General features: G+C 41.1%; 1 long non-coding RNA gene and 1 pseudogene across 1 annotated transcript in view; one reads left to right on the forward strand and one right to left on the reverse strand.

Moving 5' to 3' along the window:
• Window positions 1-9,715, reverse strand: part of LOC122559637 (uncharacterized) — a 36,275-nt gene extending 26,560 nt beyond the window's left edge. The window contains exon 1 of the long non-coding RNA XR_006314486.2: window positions 9,616-9,715. This is a non-coding gene — a long non-coding RNA (uncharacterized LOC122559637). The remainder of the gene's footprint in view (window positions 1-9,615) is intronic.
• Window positions 9,716-23,485: 13,770 nt separating this feature from the next.
• Window positions 23,486-24,115, forward strand: LOC148146760 (Nuclear RNase P; annotated as a pseudogene).
• The last annotated feature ends 2,436 nt before the right edge of the window (window positions 24,116-26,551 follow it).

Raw genomic sequence — 26,551 nt, forward strand, 5'->3', positions numbered from 1 at the left:
TTTGAAATATATAAATGATTAGATTAGATGCCGTACAGTGTGGAAACAGGCCCTTCGGCCCAACCAGTCCATACCGACCCACTGAAGAATAGCCACCCAGACCCATTTCCCTCTAACTAATGTACCTAACACTACAGGCAATTTAGCATGGCCAATTCAGCTAACCTGCACATCTTTGTGACTGTGGGAGGAAACTGGAGCACCTGGAGGAAACCCACGCAGACACAGGGAGAATGCAAACTCCACACAGACAGTCCCCCAGGCCTTTAATGAAATGTAATCAACTTATTGTGCATAACTGACAATGTTGATAGAATGGAATGTTTGGAAGTGAGGTAGTTTACTCTGAAGGGTGTAAACTTTGAATAAGGAAAATTATAAGGGTATGTTGCATGGATTGGCTGGGGTACCTTGGGAAAATACATTAAAAGGACCCTTAGGGACATTGATATACAGAAAGATCTTGGGGTGGAATTCCATAGCTTCCTGAGAGTGTCAACACAAATGGATAAGGTGGTAAAGAAGGCATACATTATGCTTGCCTTCATCAGTTGGGGTATTAAGTATGAAAGTTGACAACTCATGTTACAGCTATATAAAACATTTGATAGGGCACATTTGGAATATTGTTGCAGTTTTCTTTACCGAAGGAAGAATATGGAGGCCTTGGCAAAGATATAGAGGAGGTTAGTCATGATGTTGCCCCCAGATTGGAGTATATTAACTATGAGGAGAGGTTGAACAAACTTGGATTTTTTTTTAGATTTCTTACAGTGTGGAATCAGGCCCTTTGGCCCAACAAGTCCACACCGACCCTCCGAAGAGCAACCCACCCAGACCCATTCCTCTACATTTACACCTTCACCTAACACTATGGTCAATTTAGCGTGGCCAGTTCACCTAACGTGCACATTTTTAGACTGTGGGAGGAAACCCACGCAGACACAGGGAGAATGTGCAAACTCCCACAGACAGTTTCTTGAGGCAGGAATTGAACCTGGGTCTCTGGTGTTGTGAGGTAGCAGTGCTAATCACTGGGACATCAGAGGCTGAGGGGTGACCTGGTAGAAGTATGCACAATCATGGATAGACTGGATAGTTGAAAGTCTTGTTCATAGGTTGAAACTGTCAGATACTAGGGGGTATAGGTTTGAGGTGAGGGGGGAATGTTTAAAGGAGATGTGAGGAGAATGTGATAGGTACCTAGAACAATAGGAGGGGTGGTGGCAGAAGCAGATACAATAGCAATGTTTAAGTGGTATTTAATTTGCAAAAATTGGAGCATAGTGCCTATGTCTGAAGCATGCCTTTGAGCATGTGAGGACTGTAAGTCCCTACTATAAGATTAGTTTGTCCTGAGGCAACTGACCACTCTGTAGAGAAATAGGCCTCTCTGCAGCCTAATAGGTGTCCTTAGGTTTTTAAATATTCTGTATTGTACATTGAAAGGGGCGGAAGAACGATGCAGTGTCTTCACAGGCAGATGACGTTAGTTTAGAATGGTGTCATAGTCTGCATCGACATGGTGGACTGAAGGGCCTGTTCCTGTACGGTTCTATGTTCTTCTCTGTTCTATATATGTAGGCAATGGATAGTTTTTAAAGAACTATGCCATGATTTACAGCTACTGTGTTTTCCTTTAAGGTGTAAAAGTTCAATTAACCATAGCTACCAAAAGAAGCATAAGATTCAGAAATAGCAGTAATTCTGAGGATTGAGAGGATTATAGAATACAACAAAGGGGGACCCAAAAAACTGATAAGGAAAAAGAGAATAGAATAGAATATGAATGCAATCTAGCTAAAAAAAACTGACTAAAAGTTTCTATAAGTATATAAAGAGGAAACATTTGGTTGAAACAAATGCGGGTCCTTTAAAGACAGTGTCTAGAGAATTTATAATGTGGAATAAAGAAACAGTAGGAAAGTTAAATGGTTATGTTGTGTCTTATTTTCACTGAGGAAGATACCAGAAATTTCCCTGAAATGGAGATTGAAGTGGTTAGGAAAGAATTGAAGAAAATTAGCATGAGTAAGAATAAAGTACTGGTAAAATTTATGGAGTTATCTAATCCTCAGGACCTGATGTTTTTCATCCCAGAATACACAGATATGTGCTGTAGAGATAGTCAACACATTCATGATTATCTTGCAAAATTCTACAGATTCTGGAATTGTCAGTACTTGGGCCCTAGCTTTCACAATAACTTCAATGATTTGGAAGTGCGATTAATGTAATATTTACAAATTTGCAGATAATACAAAGCTAAGTGGGAATATGTGTTGCGACAAAGACATAAAGCAGGTTCAGGAAGATTTGGACAGGCTTGGTGAATGGGCAGTGATTGAATATAATGTAGAGAAATGAGAGTTTATCCACTTTGGTGGGAGGAACAGATGTGCAGAGTATTTCTTAAATAGCATGAGGTTGGCAAGTGTAAATGTGGAAAAAGTGAGGATTGCAGATGCTGGAGATCAGAGCTGAAAATGTGTTGCTGGAAAAGCGCAGCAGGTCAGGCAGCATCCAAGGAGCAGGAAAATCGACGTTTCGGGCATCAGCCCTTCTTCAGGAAGAAGGGCTCATGCCGGAAACGTCGATTCTCCTGCTCCTTGGATGCTGCCTGACCTGCTGCGCTTTTTCAGCAACACATTTTTAGCAAGTATAAATGTGGAAAGGGACCTAGGAATCTATCAACAAACCTCTGAAGACTAACATTACAGGTGCAGCAAATTATTAGGAAGGTCCGTGAAATGCTTGCCTTTATTGCAAGAGGATTTGAGTATAGGAATAGTGAAGTCTTGCATCAATTATACAGATGCTTGATTAGACTGGATCTGGAGTACTGATTACAGTTTTGGTCTGTTTATTTCAGGAAAGATATCATTGCCATAGGAAGTGCAATGAAAGTTCATGAGACTTGTTCTGGGGATGGCAGGACTGTCCTATGAAAAGAAATTGGGACCGTATTCTCCAGACTTTAAATGAATGAGAGATGATCGAATTGAAACACGCAAAATACTTGATGGGGTAGACTGAGTAGCTGGAGATAAGATATTTTCCCTGATTGGGGAGTGTAGAATGGTCGGGGTGGGGGGTGGGGGGGGGGGGGGGGGGGGGGGTGGCGTTGGGAGGGCAATTAAAAATAAGCAAGATGCCACTTAGATCTGAGCTGAGAACGTTTTTTACTTGGAGTAGTGAACCTTTAAAACATTCTACCCCAGATAGCTGTGGAAGTGTAGTCTTTGAATATGTTTAAGGTACATATTTCTGATTACCCATGGCATAACGGGTTATGGGGATTGAATGAGTAAAAGGCATTATATAGTTTGATAAATCTGATTGATGCCCTGACCAGTCAGAGTTGACCTCTGTGGTTTAAATTTTAAACAAAGTCTGGTGAAAATTGTCAATCAGCATTAATGGCTTCATTCTCAATGACAATACCTCTATTATCAAAGTCTACTTGCCAGCCAATCAGACTCTCCTCTCATGCAGTATAAATGTTTTTTCAAGGAAATGTCCTGATGAGACAAGACAAAAAGCTTTGACAATATGGGGGGTTTTCAGCAATACCTGAGTTCAATACTACCAAATGAGGATAATAGAAAAAACAAAATAACATTGATATATCATCATCTTGATTTCTTTCTATCTATATTTTGGATCATATGTGTTTTTGCAGAAATTATTATATTCTTTGTTCTCAGGAATAATAATAGAACCAATCTTTCCTTGTGGAAAATATCTCCCACCTCTTGCATCTCTTGCATAGGTTTAGAGTGAGAGGAGAAAGATATAAAAGGGACCTAAGGGGCAACTTTTTCACACAGAGGGTGGTGCGTATATGGAATGAGCTGCCAGAGGAAGTGGTGGAGGCTGGTAAAGTTACAGCATTTAAAAGCATCTGGTATTTGAATAAGAAGCGTTTAGAGGGATATGGACCAAGTGCTGACAAATGGGACTATGTTAGGTTAGGATATCTGGTTGGCATGGACGAGTTGGACTGAACTCGTGCTGGACTGGACTGGACTATTTTCGTGCTATTTTCCATAACACTATGACCTGGTTTCCAAGGTATGCTCGTGAAAAGTGAAAAAAAAAAACTAATCTTGGCATTGTCTGATTATTCTGCAATTTGGCAGCTTTTTGCCACTTAGCAGCTTCCTTCCCCCACATCCTGTTTAAAATACATTTTAATACATTTTAATTTTTACATTTTGTAGTGGAGGCTTGGATGACTTCAAAATCAAGAGGAGAAGAAACAGTGTCAGATGAATCAACCTCACTCAGTTTTCAATTGTTTCCACCTAATGAAAAATATTAAAATCAAGCTGTCTCTTTTATTTAAAGCTATCCATTAAAGTTTGGCAAAATGTGAAGTTGCTTATTTTGGAAGAGAGAACAAAATAACAGAGTGACTTAAACGGAGAAAAATTGGGGAAAGTTGCAACACAAAGGGACTTCGGGTTATTTGTCCATGAAACGTAGAAAGTTAGCATGCACATCAGCAGGCAATCGGGAAGGCTAATGGATTGTTTATTTCAAGGGGGTTGAAAGGTAGAAGGAAACTTACTACAAATCTACATGGTGCTGGTGAGACCACATCTGGAGTATTGTTAGCAGTTCTGCACTCTTATTTAAGGAAATAGATTATTTCACTGAATGCAGTTCAGAGAAGGTTCACTGGGATGATCCACAGTGTGAAGTAATTGTATTATAAGCAAAGTTTAAACAGGTTAGAACTATACTCATTGAAATTTAGAAGAATGAGAAGTGATCTCTTTGAGGCATCTTAAGAGTGTAGACTGGGTAAATTCTGAGTGGATGTTTCTCCTCATGTATAGGACCAGAGGTCTTGGTCTAAGAATAAAGAAGTGTAATTTTAAAATTAGATGATTTTTTAGATTCTTCTTCAATAGAGGAATGAAAGGTTATAGGGAAAAAGTAGGAAAACTGGACATGAGGAATGTTGGATCAGCCACAATTCTACTGAATCGCAAAGCAGGCTTGAGCAGCAAATGGCTTCTTCCTGTTCCTGTTTCTTACGGTTTTGAAACAATACAAAATGGGTGGTAGCAAATGAGCTGTCTTTATGCCTGCCCAAGTTCCTTTTTCATTTAAGTACTGTAAGAACAGTTCAGTATAATCCACTTTGCACCAAGTTCGTATTGGCAGTGCGCTACCTGTACCATCCAAATGTGCACTCAACTTTGATCTAAGAAGCTGATTTCAAAATATTAACTCCAAACCTCTTGCTGCAATATGTTTCAAACTGTTCATAACCATTGGGAACTGTGCTGGGCCCATATCAGAAAGTCCAAGCCTCTCTGGTTTGAACTGAAATCCAATTTAGCTTAGTTATGGAGTTTGGCTGATATACACCAAATATTTCCAGTTGTCACAAAGCATCTCTTGTCTCCTTTGTTTTTGACTCCATGTTAGTAATATTTGTGCTATTGAGTAGTTAAGTTCAAATAGTGATTTTGCAATCTTAATCTATATCAATTTTGTTGAAAAGTTCTTTATTGTCTCAAATAATGAGTGACTATCAAATATTTTGCATGAATACAATTTACAAATGCAAAACATATTATTTAGTAGGACAGCTACAAATTGGTGGTGTAGTGGACAGCAAAGAAGGTTATCTCAGAATACAATGGGACCTTGATCAGATGGACCTAAGAGTGGCAGATGGAATTTAATTTTGATAAATGTGAGGTGCTACATTTTGGAGGGGCAAATCAGGGCAGGAATTATATACATCCGATGACAAAATCCTGGGGAGTGTTGCTGAACAGAGACCTGGGAATGCAGGTTTACAGTTCCTTGAAAGGGGAGTCGAAAGTAGATTCAATAATGAAGTAGGTGTTTGGTATGCTTGCCTTTATTGGTCTGTGCATTGGTTATAAGAGTTGGGAGGTCACGTTGCGGCTGTACAGGACATAGGTTAGGCCACTTTAGGAATATTGCATTGATTCTAGTCTCCCTGCTATTGGAAGGATGTTGTGAAACTTGAAAGAGTTCAGAAAACATTTACAAGAATGTTGCCAGAGTTTGAGCTACAGAGAGAGACTGAATAACTATTTTCTCTGGAGCATTGGAGACTGAGGGGTGACCTTATAGAGGTTTATAAAATCATGAGGGGCATGGATAGGATAAATAGACAAGGTTTTTGCCCTGGGATGGGGGAGTGCAGAACTAGAGGGCATAGGTTTAGGATAAAAGGGGAAAGATTTGAAAGGGACCTATGGGGCAACATTTTCACACACACACAGTGGTGAGTGTAGGGAATTAGCTGCCAGAGGAAGTAGTGGAGGCTGGTACAATTACGACATTTTAAAAAAACATCTGGATGGGTATATGAATAGGTAGTGTTTAGAGGGATATGGGCCAAATGCTGAAAAATGAGACTAGATTAATTTAGGAAAACTGGTCGGCATGGACAATTTGGGCTGAAGGATCTGTTTCTATGACTCTAAATAATTTTGTAAATGCACCTCATTACTGATAATTTCAAAATCTCTGAGGTTTATTCCACAGCCTCTGGCTGATAAATTGTAGTGTTGGGGAATAGTACAATCAGCCTTCCTGAGTTTGAGGAGGAAACAAATCATTAAGGGTTCTGATGCCTAATTATTATCTGGTGATCCCTGTGCAATTGTGGATCCCTGATGAACAGGATGAAGCTAGGTTGTAGAACACCTCCCCATCCCTCATTTCTCCATTGAATTGAAAGCTATGCTTGATATTTAGATAAAGATGGTTTTAAAAAATGGGCAATGTTGTACTGCCTTTGCTGTAAATTATGTATGTTTGTGCCCTGTACTGTTGTAGTGTCAGAAGCCAATCTCTGTTCTGTGCTCCATGTTATTATTTACTACTGCCGCTTGCCCATGTTTTACTGGGAAACATGACAGCCAATTCTTTTTCAGTTGATTGTACACAATAAAATAATTAAATCCATTGGTTCAAAATTACTATATACTACCATGAATACTATTCAAAAACTGAGTATAGTATGTTAATGTTACAGATGAATTATCATCAAACATTTGCTTCTTAGCTATGCCTCTTTGTATGCAAGCAGTCCTAGCACAGAATAGATGGTACACTCCAGGGAAAGAGGTACTACCCTTTCCCCAGCAAATGGGGTGCCTTTAGGGGTATCAAGCTCTGCTCTGCCATCTGGGCCTACAGTTTGCAGATGCATGCTGTCGAAGCTAGGGACAAGAGACATGACCCAGAAAGGGGGAGCTGAGAGAGAGATCAGCTTTTAAAGAAAAAATAAGGTCACTCTCCACTACAAAGCAGGCATTAATTATACATGCTGTAAACCTCAAATCAACTTAGTGGAACCAAAGACCTTTTTAAAAGGAGTGTAATTATTGGATGTAAAGCATCTGTGTGTAGCCCTGAAGTCTATGAAGTGTTGGATCCACATGAACTGAAATTGAGCATATTATAATTTCATTTTATAAATCAGGTTTGTTATCTCTTACTGGTCAATCCTTAATGATACTCCATTTAAATCAGAAGAAAATGTCCATTACGCCTACCTCCCTAGGATTCTTTTTACTGTTATAAGGCTCACATGACAACAGCAGGATAAAGCATATTTATTCCTTCATATTATGTCTGTCAAATTTTGCATTATGTTTCAGTTAAATGTCAGCATTGAGGTGAAACAATTCTATTTAACTTTCTTAAATACATGACTATTAAAAAAATCTTGCCTTTCATTATTGAATTCTGTGCCTGTTTAACTACCCTGGGCCTGTATTATTAGTTTTTCATTAAGATCGGCATCTTAAGTTGCTCATTGGGACTACTCCTGCCTGCTTGTAATTACATGGCATTAACAGTCCCTGCTTTCCAGATGAGTCTGCATTGTACTTTACTCTTTTATGCAATTGGATAAATGCAATGGAAGAACTGTGAGCAATGATAAAAACAGACATCTCACATAGATATTTGCATTGCAAATGTGTAGTTAGTCCTGTTTTGTTGTTCACGGAAGCTTCAATTTGCATATTCCTAGGATTTGATGTCCTCTTGTTAAAAAAGAGAAAGGGGCCCAGGGCATCTTCCATTAACACAAATCTGTCACTCGTTAAAAAGGATCACGTGATTCAGACAGCAGTGACATAGCTGCTCCACTGGAATCGTGCTGAGGTGGAGGTTAATAAAGAGCACACACAGTTCTAGTACAAACATAGTAATGTCAACAACAAAAAAAATGAATGGCACTGTCACAGCACCTCAGCCTTTAAAAACGCTTTGTTAAAGAGGATGGACCTTTTTGTTTCAGCCTGGTTAAACTGCAGTTCAAAATGATCAAAGATCAAATCGTTGCAACATACTGTTCCAACAAGGTTTAGCCTAGTTTTTTCATTGGACCATTTCATGGGCTTGTCAAAATCACTGTGATTAGCAAAAAGAAATTGCAATTCCTTCAGAAATGTCTAGAACAGGCACTTTGACACTGTCCTTTACAATGCTATCACTGCATCACCAATGAAGATATCTCATCAACGTCTTCATCATTGATGTATGAGTTTGCATTGTAAGTGATCACAGAGCTGTAACAACACAGAAGGCCATTCAGTCCATCAGTTTTTGCTTTCTCCAAATGAGCAATTCACTTTGTGTTACTTCATCTTCTACCTGTAACCCTGCACTTTCTTTTTTGCAGGTAACAATATAGTTTCTCCGAATACCTCAATTTAATCTCCTTACATTGCTGTCTGATAACCCAACATGTATCTTAATACCACTGCATGAAAAAATCTTTTTGCATTTTCAATACATCTTGCATTAATTAGCTTAACTATATGCTCCCTTTTCTTGATCTTTCCCTCATCCTTGGAATTGTTCTTATGAAACTTTTTTTCTTTCTCTAAGCTCTTTTCACATCTTTCCTGATGCCCAGGACACAATATTCCAGTTGAGTCTGAACCAATAATTAATGGACATTTCGTGTGATTTCTATGGTCTTGCACATATTAATCAAAACTAGAACAGAAATTAGAGAAACTCAACAGGTCTGGCAGCATTCGTGCGGAGAAAACGGACTTAATGTTTTGAGTCTGATGGTAATGAGGAAATAGTGGTATTTATGCTGAAGCCTGAGGATCCACTGTTATTGTGCTTCTCCTGCATTTCTACCGTCACTTCTTCCCTTCCCTCCCACATCAATGATGGGGTCTCCTGGTCCTCATTTACCACCTACCAGCCTCTGCATCCAAACGATCGTAAGCCATCACTTACACCCCATACCTTGTCAGCATTCTACAGGGACCATTCCCTTCAGGACACTCTGGTCCACTCCTCCTTCACTCCCAACATCTCCTCATACCCCCACTGCACCTTCTCCTGTGATCGCAGAAGGTGTAACACTTGTCTGTTCACCTCTTCCTTCTGCACCATTCAAGGCCCTAGACATGCCTTTTAGGTGAAGCAGCAAGTTAATTGGCACTTCTTTCAATCCAGTGTAATGTATTCACTGTTAACAATGTTGAATCCGCTACATGGGGGCGACAAAACGCAGACTGGGTGGCCTGCATTGTGTTAGTAAAAATGACCCCAAACTTCCAGTTGCCTGCCATGTCAACTCACCACTACGTTCCCTGGCCAACATTCTGTCTCTGGCATACTGCAGTGCTCCAGCGAGGCTAACACCAAACTGAAAGAACACCATCTGATCTTTTACTTGTGGACCCTGCAGCCTCGAGTTCAACCTCGACTCAGCCTCGAGTTCAATGACTCTAGAGCCTGATTACATCCTCCCATATTATTTTAACCCCACATCTAGTCCTGACATGACACAGGTTTCTTTCAGCACAGGCTGCCCATTCTCTCCTATCACTTATTCAGCTTCCCTTCTGCCCTGACCTACTATAAACAATTCCCCCTGTCTGCTACCCCTTTAATGTCTCTCTCTCTCTCTATCTATCTATCTCTGGGCTCTATTTCCACATATCTGCTCACCTCTCCTTCTCTCGACCCTCCCCACGACCCCCATTTTCAGCATAAATGCTACATCTTCCTTGCTGCTGTCAGTTCTGATGAAAAGTTACCAAACTTTTCTCCGCACCAATGTTGCCAGACCTGCTGAGTTTCTCCAACAATTTCTGTCTTTGTTTCAGATCTGCAGTTTTTTGTTTTACTTTAATAAAAACTAGGTTACTGTTGCTTTATTAAACACAATCTGAACCTGTCCTGCCACACTCAATGATTTCAGCACAGATATACTAAGATCCCTCTGCCTATACTCTCTTTGGAACTAATCCTTTATATTTTTCAATATTTAGAAAGGACAGACAAAAAGGAAATGGTTGTGGAGTTGCATTGCTGGATAAAGAGGAAATTAATGCAATAGTGAGAAAGGATATTAGTTCCAACAATGTGGAATCTGTATGGATAGAACTGATAAATATCCAAACATTTTTTCTGTAGGGGTGATGTTGGGAATGGCAGCAAAGAGGAAATTAAAGACACATGCAATAAAGTAATATGAGTGACTTTAATCTGCATATATTATTGGGCAAATCAAATTAGTAACTATACCATAGAGGATGAATTCCTGAGTGTATATGGGATGGTTTTCTGGACCAATACATTGAGGAACCAACTAGAGAACAGGCCAATCCAGACTGGATCTTCTAGACTGGATCTTGTGTAAAGAGAAAAAAGATGGCAATGTAGTTGTGCTAGACTCCTTGGAGGTGAATGACCATAATATGATAACATTTCTCATCAGTATATAGTTGATTCTACAATTACGGTCCTGTATCTAAATAGAAGAAACTACAGTGATATGAAAGTGGGAAAATTACTTAAAGGGATGATTATGGAAAGGTATTGGTAAACATTCAGAGAGTGCATGGCGACAATTGTTCATTCCTGTCTGGCATAAAAGTAACATGAGAAGGGTGGCCAATTAGAGATCGTATTAGATCCAAGGAAGAGGCAGATAAATTGGCCAGAAAAAATAACAGACCTGAGAAGTGGGAATAATTTAGAATTAAGCAAAGGGGAAAAGGGATTAATTAAGAAATGGAAAATAGGGTATGTTATTAACTTGCAGGGAACATCATAACTGACTATAAAAGTTTCTATTGATACATGAAAAGAAAAAGATTAGTGAAGACAAGTTTAAGTGCTTACAATCAGATGTAGGGGAATGTATAATATGGAACAAAGAAATGGCTGACTGATATACTTTTGTCTTCACAAAATGAGGGCACAAACAACATTTCAGAAATATTGGGGAACACAGGATTTCGTGAGAGGGAGGAACTGAAGGAAAGCAGTATTAGTAGGGAAATGGTGTGGGGAAATTGATGAGATTGAAGGTCAATAAATCCCCAAGGCCTGATAATCTCCATCCCAGAGCACTTAATAAAGTGGTCCTAAAAATAGTGAAAGCATTGGTGGTCATCTTCCAAGATTTGTTAGCTTCTTGAATAGTTCCTTTAGATTGACCATAAGGTATAGAAAAAAAATTCAGGCATTTGGACAATCAAGTCTGTTCAACCATTCGATCATGGCTGATATGTTTCTCAAACCTATTCTCCTGCCATTTCTCTGTAACCCTCAATCAGTTTACTAATCAAAAGATTGGAGGATAACTAACATGACCCCTATTTTGGAAGGAGGGAGGCAGAGGGAAAATCAAGAATTATAGCCTGATGTTGGTAGTGGAGAAAATACGAGAGTCTGTTATAAAAGAATTAACTCTGCATCTGGGAAACAGTGGCAGGATCAGACAGATTTACAAAAGAGCAATCATGCTGGATAAATCTACTGGAATTCTTAGAGGATGTAACTGGTAGAGTTGATTAGGGGGAGCCAGTGGATGTCGTTTATTTGGACCTTAAGAAGTCTTTTGAGAAAGTCCCACTTAAGTGTATAAGAGTAAAGTGAATGAGATTTAGTGTATTGAGTTGAAAAGAAAACTGATTGATAGGCAGGAAACAAAGAGTAGAAATGAATAGTCTTTTTCCAAATGGCAAACGGTGACTGGTGGAGTACCACAGGGATCGGTGCTAGGATCTCAACTATTCACAATAAATATTAATGATTTGGATGAACAAACTAAATGTGATATCTCCAAATTTGCAAAATAATATAAAGCTGAATGGGAGGGTGAGCTGTTTAGAGGATGCAGAGATGATTCAGTGTGATTTAGACAAGCTAAGTGACTGGGCAAATGCATGGCAGCTGCAGTATAATGTGGATAAGTGTGATGCTACCCACTTTGAGAACAAAAACAGATAGCAGTTTGTTATTTGAATACTTATATATTGACAGAAGGGAATGTGTAACAAGATCTGAGTGTCCTTATACACCAATCACTGAAGGTAAGCACGCAGGTGCAGCAGGCAGTAAGACAGCAAATGGTATGTTGGCCTTCACAGCAAGAGAATTTGAGTAAAGGAGCAGGGATGTTTTGCTGCAATTATACAGAGCCTTGGTAACACCACATCTGGGGTACTATGTGCAGTTTTGGTCTCGTTATCTGAGGAAGGATGTTCTTGATATTGTGGGAGTGCAGTGAAGGTTTACCAGACTGATTCCTGGGATGGCAAGACTGATGTATAAGGAGAGGTTGCATCAACTAAAATTATATTGGCTTGAGTTCTGAAGAATTAGAACCTCATAGAAACCTTTAAAATTCTAATATGAATAAATAGGGTAAGGCAGGGGAGCCCAGAACCTGGGTTCACAGTCAAAGGAAATGGGGTACTGAGGTAAAAAGCAACCTGTTCACCTAGAAAGTGATAAATCTGTGCAATTCATTACCACAAAAATCAGCCAAGGCCAAAATATTGTGTGATTTCAAGAAAGAATTGTATATAGCACTTGAGGTTAAAGAGACCAAAGGAGTTTGGGGGTTGGGCAGGAAGCAGGAACAGGCTGTTGAGTTGGATGATCAGCCAAAATCATAATGAATGAAGAAGCAGGCTCAAAGGGCCAAATGGCCTACTCTGGTCCTATTTACTATGTTTCTACATTTCCCTGTGGATGAACAAAATTAATTGCTTCATACTTCTTTGCATTGAGTTTCATCTTCCAATTGTTCATCCTCTGCATTAAATTGTCTGTGCCCTTTTGAAGGTCAACATTATCCTCACAATTCATAGTGCTTCTAAGTTTCATAGAGGTCACAGCAAAGAAAAAGATAAGTGAATAATTTTAAGTATAGCCTTGCTGTAAATCTGCAATAGTGAGTAGAATGGGTTCTTTCTTGATTATATGTTTTTATTTGTGATCTGTCTCTTGATTAAATTTTATAAATATAAACCATAAGTATTAAGTTAGCCTGGAGCAGTGTTTTGTAGAGCAATAAGGCTGTGCTATTTTCTGAATCTAAAGGCAAAATGGCCTTTAGTCGAGTGATATGCTCTTCTTGTTGGATATGGGAGTTTTGAGAGAGTTTATGGGTTACTGAGAATTATATCTGCAAAAAATGTCATTGGTTGTGAATCCTGTCAGATCAAATGGATCAGTGAGAGCAATAGTTACAGGAAATGAGGAATTTACAAGAGCTAGTGGGTGTGATGGATGGCAGTTATAGGAAGGGAAAAAAGCTGCCGATATAGTCAGGTAGATGGGTTAACTCCAAGAAAGGTAGGCAGATAGTACAGGAGTCTTCCCCATTTCGAACAAGTATGATGTTTTGGAAAGTGTAGGATGTGACGGACTTTCAGGGTAATGTAGCTTTAATAGCCAAATAGACAAATTTCTGATATCAAGACAGACTCTAATATAATGAGGGGTACGTTGGGTTCCAAGCAATCGATTGTGTTAGGGGAATCTCTAGTCAGAGGCACTGACAGACATCTCTGCGGCTAGCTGCAAAAAATCAGAACGGTGTGTTGCGCACCTGGTGCCAGGATCAAGGATGTCACAGAGAGGGTGCAGCATGTTCTCAAACAGGAGAGGGACCAACAGGAGGTCAATGTACACATTGGTACCAACGACACAGGAAGGGAAAAGGATGAGATTCTGAAGGGAGAATATAGGGAGTTAGGTAGGAATTTAAAAAGGAGGTCCTCGATGGTAGTAATATCTTGATTACTCCCTGTGCTATGAGCTAATGAGGGTAGGAATAGAAGGATAGAGCAGATGAATGCGTGGCTGAGGAGCTGGTGTATGGGAAAAAGATTCACATTTTTGGATCATTGGAATCTCTTCTGGGGTAGAAGTGACCTGTACAAGAAGGATGGCACCTGAATTGGAAGAAGACTAATATACTGGCAGGGAGATTTTCTAGAGTTCGTCAGGAGGATTTAAACTAGTAAGGTGGTGGTGGGTGGGGCGGGGGGGGGTGGGTGGAGGGATCAATCTTATACTGATACAGTTGAGAAAAGAAGCGAGTCAAACAATCAGGTCAGGCAGGGACAAAGCAGAGAAGAAGGTAGGTCTGATGAATTAAATTGCATTTATATCAATGCAAGCGGCCCAACAGGGAAGGCAGATAAACCCAGGGCATGGTTAGGAACATGGGACTGGGATATCATAGCAATTACAGAAATATGGCTCAGGAATGGACAGGACTGCAGGATACAAATGCTACAGGAAGGATAGAAAGGGAGGCAAGAGAGGAGGAGAGTGGCATTTTTGATAAGGGACAGCATTATGGCTGTACTTAGAATATTCCCAGAAATACATCCAGGGAAGTTATATGGGTAGAACTGAGAAATAAGAAAGGGATGATCACCTTAGTAAGATTGTATTAGAGACCCCCTAATAGTCAGAGGAAAATTGAGAAACAAATTTGTAAGGAGATCTCAGTTATCTGTAAGAATAATAGTGTGATTATGGTAGGGGATTTTAACGTTCCAAACATAGATTGGGACTGCCGTAGTGTTAAGGGTTTAGATGGAGACTAATTTATTAAGCGTGTACAAGGCAATTTTCTGATTCAGTATGTGGATGCACCTACTAAGAAGGTGCAAAACTTGACTTACTCCTGGGAAATAAGGCAGGGCAGGTGACTGAGGTGTCAGTGGGGGAGCACTTTGGGGCCAGCAACCATAATTCTATTAGTTTTTAAATAGTGATGGAAAAGGATAGACCAGATCTAACAGTTGAAGTTCTAAATTGGAGGAAGGCCAATTTTGATGGTATTAGGCAAGAACTTTCAAAAGCTGATTGGGAGCAGATGTTCACAGGTAAATGGATGGCTGGAAAATGGAAAGCCTTCAGAAATGAGATTAACAAGAGTCCAGAGACAGTATATTCCTGTTAGGGTGAAATGAAAGGCTGGTAGGTATAGGGAATGCTGGATGACTAGAGAAATTGAGGGTTTGGTTCAGAAAAAGAAGGAAGCATATGTCAGGTCTAGACAGGAGAGATCAGATGAATCCATAGACGAGTATAAAGGAAGTAGAAGTATGCTTAAGAGGGATATCAGGAGGGCAGAAAGGGGACATGAGATACTTTGACAAATAGAGTTAAGGATAATTCAAAGGGTTTTTACAAATACGTTAAGGACAAAAGGGTAACTACGAAGAGAATAGGGCCCCTCAAAAATCAGCAAGACAGCCCATGTGTGGAACTGCAGGAGATGGGGGAGATACTAAACAGGTTTTTTGCATCAGTGTTTACTGTAGAGAGGGACGTGGAAGATACAGAATGTGGGAAAATGGATGGTGACATTTTGACAAATGTCCATATTACAGCGGAGGAAGTAGTGGATATCTTGAAATACACAAAAGTGGATAAATGCCCAGGACCTGAACAGGTATACCCTCGAATACTGAGAGAAGTGATTGCTGGGCCCCCTGCTTAGATATTTGTATCATCGATAGTTACAGGTGAGGTACCAGAAGACTGGAGGTTGGCTAATGTGGTGCTACTGTTTAAGAAGGGTAGTAAGGCAAAGCCAGGGAACTATAGACCAGTGAGCCTGGCATCGGTGGTGGGCAGGTTGTTGGAAGGAATCCTGAGGAGCAGCATTTACACATATTTCGAAAGGCAAAGACTGATTAGAGATAGTCAACATGGCTTTGTGCGTGGGAAATCATGTCTCAACAACCTGATTCAGTTTTTTTCAAGACATAACAAAGTGAATTGATGAGGGCAGAGCGGTAGACGTGATCTATATGGACTTCAGTAAGGCATTCAACAAGGTTCCCCATGGGAGTCTGGTTAGCAAGGTTAGATCTCATGGAATACAGGGAGAACTAGCCATTCGGATACAGAACTGCTTCGAAGGTAGAAGACAGAGGGAGGTGGTGGACGGTTGCTTTTCAAACTGGAGGCCTGTGACCAGTGGTGTGCCACAAGGATTGGTGCTGGATCCACTACTTTTTGTCATTTATATAAATGATTTGGATATGAACATAGGAGGTACAGTTGGTAAGTTTGCAAGTGACACCAAAATTGGAAGTGTAGTGGACAGCGAAGAAGGTTACCTTAGATTACAACAGGATCTTGATCAGATGGGCCAATGGGCTGAGGTGTGGCAGATGGAGTTTAATTTAGATAAATGTAAGGTGCTGCATTTTGGAAAAGCAAATCTTAGCAGGACTTGTACACCTAATGGTAAGGTAAGGTTCTAAGGAGTGTTGCTGAACAAAGAGACCTTGAAAGTAGAGATGCAGGTAGATTGGATAGTGAAGAAGGCATTTGGTATGCTTTCCTTTATTGATCAGGGCATTGAGTATAGGAATTGTTGCAGCTGTACAGGACATTGGTTAGGCCACTTTTGGAATATTTCGTGCAATTCTGGTCTCCTTCCTAGTGGAAGGATGTTGTGGAGGGTTTGAACTGATGTGTCAGTGGAATTGGAACCAAATGAGGTGGTTAATGAACAGTAAGGAGGAAGTAACTCAAGCCCGTAAGGAACTAAATAATGAAGTCAGCGTGACAAAGGGGAAGAGAGGCAGGGAGCAGATGTTGAATGTAAGGGGACAGGTAGTCTGACTTGTACTTGTTTTAATGTGAGAAGTGTAGTAGGTAAGGCAGATGAACTTAGGGCTTGAATTAGTACCTGGGCATATGATGTTATTGCTATTACTGAGACTTGGTTGAGGGAAAGGCAAGATTGGCAACTAAATATACCAGGATATAAATGCTTCAGGCGGGATAGAGAGGGAGGTAAAAGGGGTGGAGGAGTTGCATTCCTGGTCAGAGAGGATATCGCAGCTATGCTGAAGGAGGGCACTATGGAGGACTCGAGCAGTGAGGCAATATGGGCAGAGCTCAGAAATAGGAAGGGTGCGGTAACAATGTTGTGGCTGTACTACAGACCTCCCAACAATGAACGTGAAATAGAGCTACACATATGTAAATAGATTATGGAAAGATGTAGGAGCAACAGTGTGGTGGTGATGGGAGATTTTAATTTTCCCAACATTGACAGAGAATCACTTCGGGTTAGAGGTTTAGATGAGCAGAATTTGTAAGGAGCACCCAGGAAGGTTTTCTGGAGCAGTATGTAAATCGTCCAATTTGGGAAGGGGCCATACTAGACCTGGTGTTAGGGAATGAGCCCAGCCCGGTGGTTGAAATTTCAGTAGGGGATTACTTTGGGAACAGTGATCACAATTCTGTAAGTTTTAGAATACTCATGGACAAAGATGAGAGTGGCCCTAAAGGAAGAGCGCTAAATCGAGGGAAGGCCGACTATAGCAAAATTCAGCAGGAGCTGGGGAATGTGGATTGGAAGCAGCTGTTTGAGGGTAAATTCACATTTGATATGTGGGAGGCTTTTAAAGAGAGGTTGATTCGAGTGCCGGACAGACATGTCCCTTTGAAAATAGAAATTGCAAGATTAGGAAACCATGGATGACAGGTGAAATTGTGAGACTAGTTAAGAGGAAAAAGGAAGCATACATAAAGTCTAGGTGACTGGAAATAGACGAAGCTTTGTAAGAATATCGGGAAAGTAGGACCAATCTAAAATGTGGAATTAAGAGGGCTAAAAAGGATCATGAGATATCTTTAGCAAACAGGGTTAAGGAAAATCCCAAAGCCTTTTATTCAACAGGGAAGGCAGATGAACTCAGGGCATGGTTAGGAACATGGGACTGGGATATCATAGCAATTACGGAAATATGGCTCAGGGATGGGCAGGACTGGCAGCTTAATGTTCCAGGATACAAATGCTACAGGAAGGATAGAAAGGGAGGCAAGAGAGGTGGAGGTGTGTAATTTTTGACAAGGGATAGCATTACAGCTGTGCTGAGGGAAGGTATTCCCGGAAATACATCCAGGGAAGTTATTTGGGTGGAACCGAGAAATAAGAAAGGGATGATCACCTTATTGAGATTGTATTATAGACCCCCTAATAGTCAGAGGGAAATTGAGAAACAAACTTGTAAGGAGATCTCAGCTATCTGTAAGAATAAGAGGGTAGTTATGGAAGGGGATTTTAACTTTGCAAACATCGACTGGGACCGCCATAGTGTTAAAGGTTTAGATGGAGAGGAATTTGTTAAGTGTGTACAAGACAATTTTCTGATTCAGTATGTGGATGTCCCGACTAGAGGAGGTGCAAAACTTGACCTACTCTTGGGAAATAAGGCAGGGCAAGTGACTGAGGTGTCAGTGGGGGAGCACTTTGGGGCCAGCGACCATAATTCTAATCGTTTTAAAATAGTGTTGGAAAGTTGAAGTTCTAAATTGGAGGAAGGCCAATTTTGACGGTATTAGGCAAGAACTTTCAAAAGCTGATTGGAGGCAGATGTTCACAGGTAAAGGGACGGCTGGAAAATGGGAAGCCTTCAGAAATGACATAACAAGAATCCAGAGAAATTATATTCTTGTCAGGGTGAAAGGGAAGGCTGGTAGGTATAGGGAATGCTGGATGATTAAAGAAATTGAGGGTTTGGTTCAGAAAAACAAGGAAGCATATGTCAGGTATAGACAGGATAGATCGAGTGAATCCTTAGAAGAGTATAAAGAAAGTAGGAGTATACTTAAGAGAGAAATCAGGAGGGCAAAACTGGGTCATGAGTTGGCTTTGGCAAATAGAATTAAGGAGAATCCAAAGGGTTTTTACAAATATGTTAAGGACAAAAGGGTAACTAGGGAGAGATTAGGGGCCCTTAAAGATCAACAAGGTGGCCTTTGTGTGGAGCCACAAAAAATGAGGGAGATACTAAATGAATATTTTGCATCAGTATTTACTGTGGAAAAGGATATGGAAGATATAGACTGTCGGGAAATAGATGGTGACATCTTGCAAAATGTCCAGATTACAGAGGAGGAAGTGCTGAATGTCTTGAAATGGTTAAAAGTGGATAAATCCCCAGGTGTACCCAAGAACTCTGTGGGAAGCTAGAGAAGTGATTGCTGGGCCTCTTGTTGAGATATTTGTATCATCGATAGTCACAGGCGAGGTGCCGGAAGGCTGGAGGTTGGCAAACGTGGTGCCACTGTTTAAGAAGGGTGGTAAAGACAAGCCAGGGAACTATAGACTGGTGAGCCTGACCTCAGTGGTGGGCAAGTTGTTGGAGGGAATCCTGAGGACAGGATGTACATGTATTTGGAAAGGCAAGGACTGATTTGGGATAGTCAACATGGCTTTGTGCATGGGAAATCATGTCTCACAAACTTAATTGAGTTTTTTGAAGAAGTAACAAAGAAGATTGATGAGGGCAGAGCAGTAGATGTGATCTATATGGACTTCAGTAAGGCGTTCGACAAGGTTCCCCATGGGAGACTGATTAGTAAGGTTAGATCTCATGGAATACAGGGAGAACTAGCCATTTGGATACAGAACTGGCTCAAAGGTAGAAGACAGAGGGTGGTGGTGGAGGGTTGTTTTTCAGACTGGAGGCCTGTGAACAGTGGAGTGCCACAAGGATCTGTGCTGGGCCCTCTACTTTTTGTCATTTGGATGCAAGCATAAGAGGTACAGTTAGTAATTTTGTAGATGACACCAAAATTGGAGGTGTAGTGGACAGCGAAGTGGGTTACCTCAGATTACAACAGGATCTGGACCAGATGGGCCAATGGGCTGAGAAGTGGCAGATGGAGTTTAATTCAGATAAATGTGAGGTGCTACATTTTGGGAAAGCAAATCTTAGCAGGACTTATACACTTAATGGTAAAGTCCTAGGGAGTGTTGCTGAACAAAGAGACCTTGGAGTGCAGGTTCATAGCTCGTTGAAGGTGGAGTCGCAGGTAGATAGGATAGTGAAGGAGGCGTTTGGTATGCTTTCCTTTCTTGGTCAGAGTATTGAGTATAGGAGTTGGGAGGTCATGTTGCGGCTGTACAGGACATTGGTCAGGCCACTGTTGGAATATTGCGTGCAATTCTGGTTTCCTTCCTATCGGAAAGATGTTGTGAAACTTGAAAGGATTCAGAAAAGATTTACAAGGATGTTGCCAAGGTTGGAGGATCTGAGCTACAGGGAGAGGCTGAACAGGCTGGGGTTGTCTCTGGAGTGTCAGAGGCTGAGGGGTGACCTTACAGAGGTTTACAAAATTATGAGGGGCATGGATAGGATAAATAGACAAAGCCTTTTCCCTGGGGTCGGGGAGTCCAGAACTAGAGGGCATAGATTTAGGGTGAGAGGGGAAAGATATAAAAGAGACTTAAGGGGCAACGTTTTCACGCAGAGGGTGGTACGTATATGGAATGAGCTACCAGAGGACCTGGTGGAGGCTGGTACAATTGCAACATTTAAGAGGTATTTGGATGGGTATATGAATAGGAAGGGTTTGGAGGGATATGGGCCAGGTGCTGGCAGGTGGGACTAGATTGGGTTGGGATATCTGGTTGGCATGGACGGGTTGGACCGAAGGGTCTGTTTCTATGCTGTACATCTCTATGACTCTATGACTGTAAAGAGCAAGAGGGAAACTAGAGAAATGGTTGTCCCACTCAAGGACAAAGGAGAGAAGTTATGTATGGAGACAGAGAAAATGGATGAGATTCTTAATGAGTACTTTGCATTGGTATTCACTGAGGAGAGGGACATGATGGATGTTGAGATTAAGGATAGATATTTGATTATTCTAAGTCAAGTCTAAAAGGCATTAAGATGGACAAGTCCCCAGGTCAGGATGGGATCTGTCCCACGTTGCTGAGGGAAGTGAGAGAGGAAATAGCTGGAGCCTTAACAGATACCTTTGCAGCATCCTTGAACATGGGTGTGGTTCTGGAGGACTGGAGAATTGCTAATGTAGTCCCCTTCTTTAAGAAGGGTAGCAAAGATAATCCAGATAATTATAGACTGGTGAACCTGACATCAATGGTAGGGAAGCTACTAGAGAAGACACTGAGGGAAGGATCTATTTATATTTGGAAGAAAATGGGCTTATCAGTGATATGCAGCATGGTTTTGTGAAGGGAACTTAATAGAATCCTTGAGGAAGTGGCAAATATGGTTGATGAGGGAAGGGCTGTAGATGTCATATACATGGACTTCAGTAAGGCATTTGGTAAAGTTCCCCATGGTAGGCTGATGGAGAAAATGAAGTCATATGGGTCCAGGGTGTAATAGCTAGCTAGATAGAAAACTGGTTGGGCAGCAGGAAACAGAGAGCAGTAGAAGGGGGTTTCTCAAAATGGAGAACTGCAACCAGTGGCGTTCCACAGGGATCCGTGTTGGGACCACTGCTGTTTGTGATATACATAACTGATCTGGAGGAACGTACAGGTGGTCTGATTAGCAAGTTTGCAGGTGGCACTAAGATTGATGGAGTAGCAGATAATGAAGGGGACTATCAGAGAATGCAGCAAGAATATAGATAGATTGGAGAGTTGGGCAGAGAAATGGCAGATGGAGTTCAATCCGGGCAAATGTGAGGTTATGCATTTTGGAAGATCCAATTCAAGAGTGAACTATATGGAAAATGGAAACACCCAGGCAAAATTGATGTACACAGAGATTTGGCTGTTCGGGTCTATTGTACCCTGAAGGTGGCAATGCAGGTCGATAAAGTGCTCAAGAAGGCATAAGACATGCTTTCCTTCATTGGATGAGATATTGAATACAGGAATTGGCAGGTCATGTTACAATTGTATAAGACTTTGGTTCAGCCACGTTTGGAATACTGCATACAGTTCTGGTTACCACATTACCAAAGAGATGTGGATGCTTTGGAGAGGGTGCAGAGGAAGTTCACCAGGATGTTGCCTGGTATGGAGGATGCTGGCTATGAAGAGAGGATGAGTCGATAGGATTATTTTCATTAAAAGGACAGAGGTTGAGGGATGTCCTGATTGAGGTCTATAAAATCCTAAGAGGTATAGACAGGGTGGATAGCAAGAAGATTTTACCCAGAGTGGGGAATTCTATTACTTGGGGTCATGAGTTTAAGGTGAGAGGGGAAAACTTTAAGGAAGATGTGTGGTGGAAAGTTCTTTATGCAGAGGATGGTGGGTGCCTGGAACATGTTGCCAGCAGAGGTGGTGGAGGCAGGCACAATAGCGTCATTTAAGATGAATCAAGACAGATACATGAATGGGCAGGGAGCAGAGGGATACAGATCCTTAGAACATAGGTGACAGGTTTAGTTCGAGGATCTGGATCGATGCAGGCTTGGCGGGCTTAAAGACCTGTTCCGGTGCTGTAATTTTCTTTGTTCTTCTTTAGATCACAGCTTCCATTGGGATCCCAATGCTATATTTGGAAGACTCTGGGGCTGACCTTGGCCTCCATCCCCCATGTGTCAAGAGTATGTCCCCCTCTCTACGCATGATCATGGCAGGAATCTAAGGCACCAGTGAATCTGCTTGCCTTACTTTGATACTTTAATCAGCCTTATTTTCCTGGGCAAGTCCAGGCCTGTTCTTCCTTGCCTTTGTCTTGTGCACATGCTTTGTGCTTGACCTGTCCTGAAAATACCATGAGGCCCGGCTGCTTAAATGTTGCCCATTCTGTTTGCGGGCCTGTCTCGTCACAAAACCCTTCTGAATAACCTTCTGTAATATTGTAATCTGGTCACTATATCCTTCCTTGGTAAAGTCGGATGTTTTCATTTTATAGTTATGCCCCATGTTAATTTCTCATGGTCCCAATTCAGCTCCACTCTCTTTTTACCACCGTTTTGCTATTTATATGTAAATTAATCAAATGTATCTATGATCTGAATGATGCCTCCAGAGTCAGTTTTACTTGTTGAGGTCTATTTATAGCTGAAATCAGATCCTGTAAATCTTTTTTGGTACAAAGGAAATCTTTCAGGCAATTTTAATATACATATTGATAATCGCTTGTGGAATGGTGATAATTTTGAGAAACCCATATTTAGCAACATTAGTGTAGAATTTAAAATTGGAATTTAGTCTTTGAGCAACTTTCAAACATATTGGCTTAGATATGAAGCAGAGTAGAGTCATAGAGTCACAGAGATGTACAGCATGGAAACAGACCCTTCAGTCCAACCCATCCATGCCGATCAGATATCCAAACCCAATTTAGTCCCGCATGGGCATATGTGGTAGTGTGGTTCAAGTCCTTCCTGCCCTAGAGATGTGTCATAACATATTGGACAGATTGATTAAAAATACTGAAACATGGTGAAGATCACTTTCGAGGTCACGTGCTGAGGGTATTATTACTCCTCATGTCCTTGGGAAAGGGTTGAGACAAGAGCCAATTGCTACCCTTGCAGGGTATCACCTGATTCAAGTAAGGCAGTCACTAGGCATCTGATCGGGACAGTAGCAGAAAGCAGGAGAAGCAGTTCCTTGAATGATGTGGATGCAGCTTAGATTAGATTACATTAGATTACATTACAGTGTGGAAACAGGCCCTTCGGCCCAACAAGTCCACACCGACCCGCCTAAGCGAAACCCACCCCTACCCCTACATTTATCCCTTATCTAACACTACGGGCAATTTAGTATGGCCAATTCACCTGACCCTGCAGATCTTTGGACTGTGGGAGGAAACCGGAGCACCCGGAGGAAACCCACGCAGACACGGGGAGAACGTGCAAACTCCACACAGTCAGTCGCCTGAGGCGGGAATTGAACCCAGGTCTCAGGCGCTGTGAGGCAGCAGTGCTAACCACTGTGCCACCGTGCCGCCCACTAAGGTGCTTCTACCCAGAATGGGAAGGGCTTCAGATTGGCCATGTGAGTTCAATGTGTGAGATGAGTCAAACAAGACTCTCAACTCAATTCAGACTACTCTCACCCCACACAACTTGGGGTAGCATGGTAGCTCAGTGGTTAGCATGCTGCTTCATGGGACCTAGGTTCAATTCCAGTCTCCGACAACTGTCCGTGTGTAGTTTGCACATTCTCCCTGTGTCTGCATGGGTTTCCTCCCACAATCCAAAGATGTGCAGGTTAGGTGAATTGGCCATGCTAAATTGCCCATAGTGTTCAGGGATGTGTAGGTTAGGTACATTAGTCATGGGTAAACATAGAGTAATAGGGTAGGGGAATGAGTCTGGCTGGGTTACTCTTCAGAGGGTTGGTGTAGACTTGCTGAATGGCCTGTTTCCGAACTGGAGGGATTCTGTGATAATGGGAGACTTTTTAATGTTGGATAAATGAAATATTCAGTCCTTGTTTCACGTTAATTCTGTCCTATTTTTGAGTTTTGTATTATCTGTGAAATCCAGACAAATAAACACATCAAAAATGGATACCTGGAAATCAAAACACCTTGTGAACATGCTGAAAAAATTACATTACAATTGAAATAAGAATTACAGGTGTCTCTGCATCTAAGGCTAACTTTGCTAACAATGTACAGTAGAAGATGAGCAGTCCCATGACCCCCACATAGCCCATTGTCTGAGAGTGTTGCTATCAATAAGATTGATTATACAGACACTGTACTTGGCACATATGTTTTGCTGTTACATAAATGTATAATATTGGAGATACTGGAAATCTGAAATAAAAATAGAAAATGTTGGAGAAATTCAACCGCTCTGACAGCATCTGTGGGGAGACCGCATCTGTTGAGAGAGAAGTAGGGCTAATCTTTCAAATCTAATGACTCCTGTCTAGAACTGAAGAAGGCTGGCAAGTTATGGTTTTTATGCTGTTGGCAAAGGGGGCGGAGGAGTGATTAGAACAGATGGTGAAGGTGCCCATAGCAAAAGATAAAGAGAATACGAATGGTTGTAAAGGAGAGCTCGGGATTACTAAAAACAGATTTTTTACTGAAAAAATGTCTCATAAACCTTTCTGTTTCTGGCCTTTCTCATGTTTCCATCTATTTTCTCTCCAAATGTCTCTTTCTCTGGTTAATGAATCTTTACTTCTCTAATCTCCGACTAGTTTTTTTTTCTTCCAAGTTAATTCCAATAAGGTAACAAACAGCCTGAGAATGCTGTCCTGTCTATTAGCCCACAGAAATAGTTTCCCTAGATGATTTACTACAAGCATTTCCAGTGATGAATGACAGCTTAAAATCCAGCTAAGTGGATGATAATTGTATCCAAGTATTGAGTGAGTGGGAATTAAAAATAATAATACTTTACAGTAGATATTGGCTGATCATCTCCAGTTCTATAAAGGTCAACTTTATACTTTAACTCTGTTAACCCATTCATATATGATGCCAGATCTGCTAAGAATTCTCAGGATTTTGTTTTTAAATTTAGATATTGTCTTTCCATGATACTGAAAAATGGGTTATAAAGGATAAGCTGCCCATTTTACAACTTTCCTGATATTTGTTCCCATGTATTTCTCCAGTAAATGCCCCTTTCACTCCATCTTACAAAGTCAAAGAAGGTGGCCCGAGGAGAGGGAGAGTGGGTCAGCACGGCACAATGGATTGAAGAAGGCAGCAAACAGTGGGCAGTGGAGATGGGTGGAGCTGGTCTGAAAAAGGCTGGAGCTTTGTCTAGGAAACGGAACAAGAGTAGCCCAATCAGAACATTGAGCATGGTCCACCAATCTTCAAAATCAGAACTGATGTAAATCATCCCCTTATTTCTTTACTCTCCCTGAAACCCTGAATATCTTTCTCATCCAGAAAGTTCCATTGTATCCTCAGGGAAAATGTCCACTACCTAATGGCGAGGAGACTTGGAAACCCTCACAACTCCCCTCAAAGATGAAGGCCCCTATATCTCAGTCATGTATTGGCTACTTGTTATTCTAAGAATGTTTCTCTTGACTCTGGAGATCTCAGGCAGGGAAAAAAATCTTTCCTGCCTCTACCCTATAGGGCTTTTCCAGATTTCTTCACATCTGACATGAATTATCTCTGCAATGATATGAAAAACAGGACCAGTCTCTTCATTCTTACCTCACCAGATAGTGCCACCTCCCTGCAATCAGTTTAGATATTTTCTAATCAACCTGTTCAGTGATGTTATTACATACCTCCACAGCATGTAGGACTTGAGCCCTCACCTCCTGTTTTAAAGGTAGAATCACTACCCCTGTGCCACAAGGGCTCTGAGCAAATATTTTCTCATCATTCCATTCAGTGTTGTTATTACACTCCTGTGACACAGGTAGGATTTGAACCCAGACCTCCAGGCTCAAAGGTGGCAACCCTACACTGTGCCACAAGAACCCCACAGTTATGTTTATCCTTCCTGATACATTGAGATCAAAATGAGGCATACAAAATGCTGATGAAGTGAAACAATAAGTAGTCTTGCA

This window comes from Chiloscyllium plagiosum, unplaced genomic scaffold, assembly GCF_037043375.1.
Source record: "Chiloscyllium plagiosum isolate Xiang-an unplaced genomic scaffold, Cpla_swu_hap1 HiC_scaffold_19, whole genome shotgun sequence".
Taxonomy (NCBI): Eukaryota; Metazoa; Chordata; class Chondrichthyes; order Orectolobiformes; family Hemiscylliidae; genus Chiloscyllium; species Chiloscyllium plagiosum.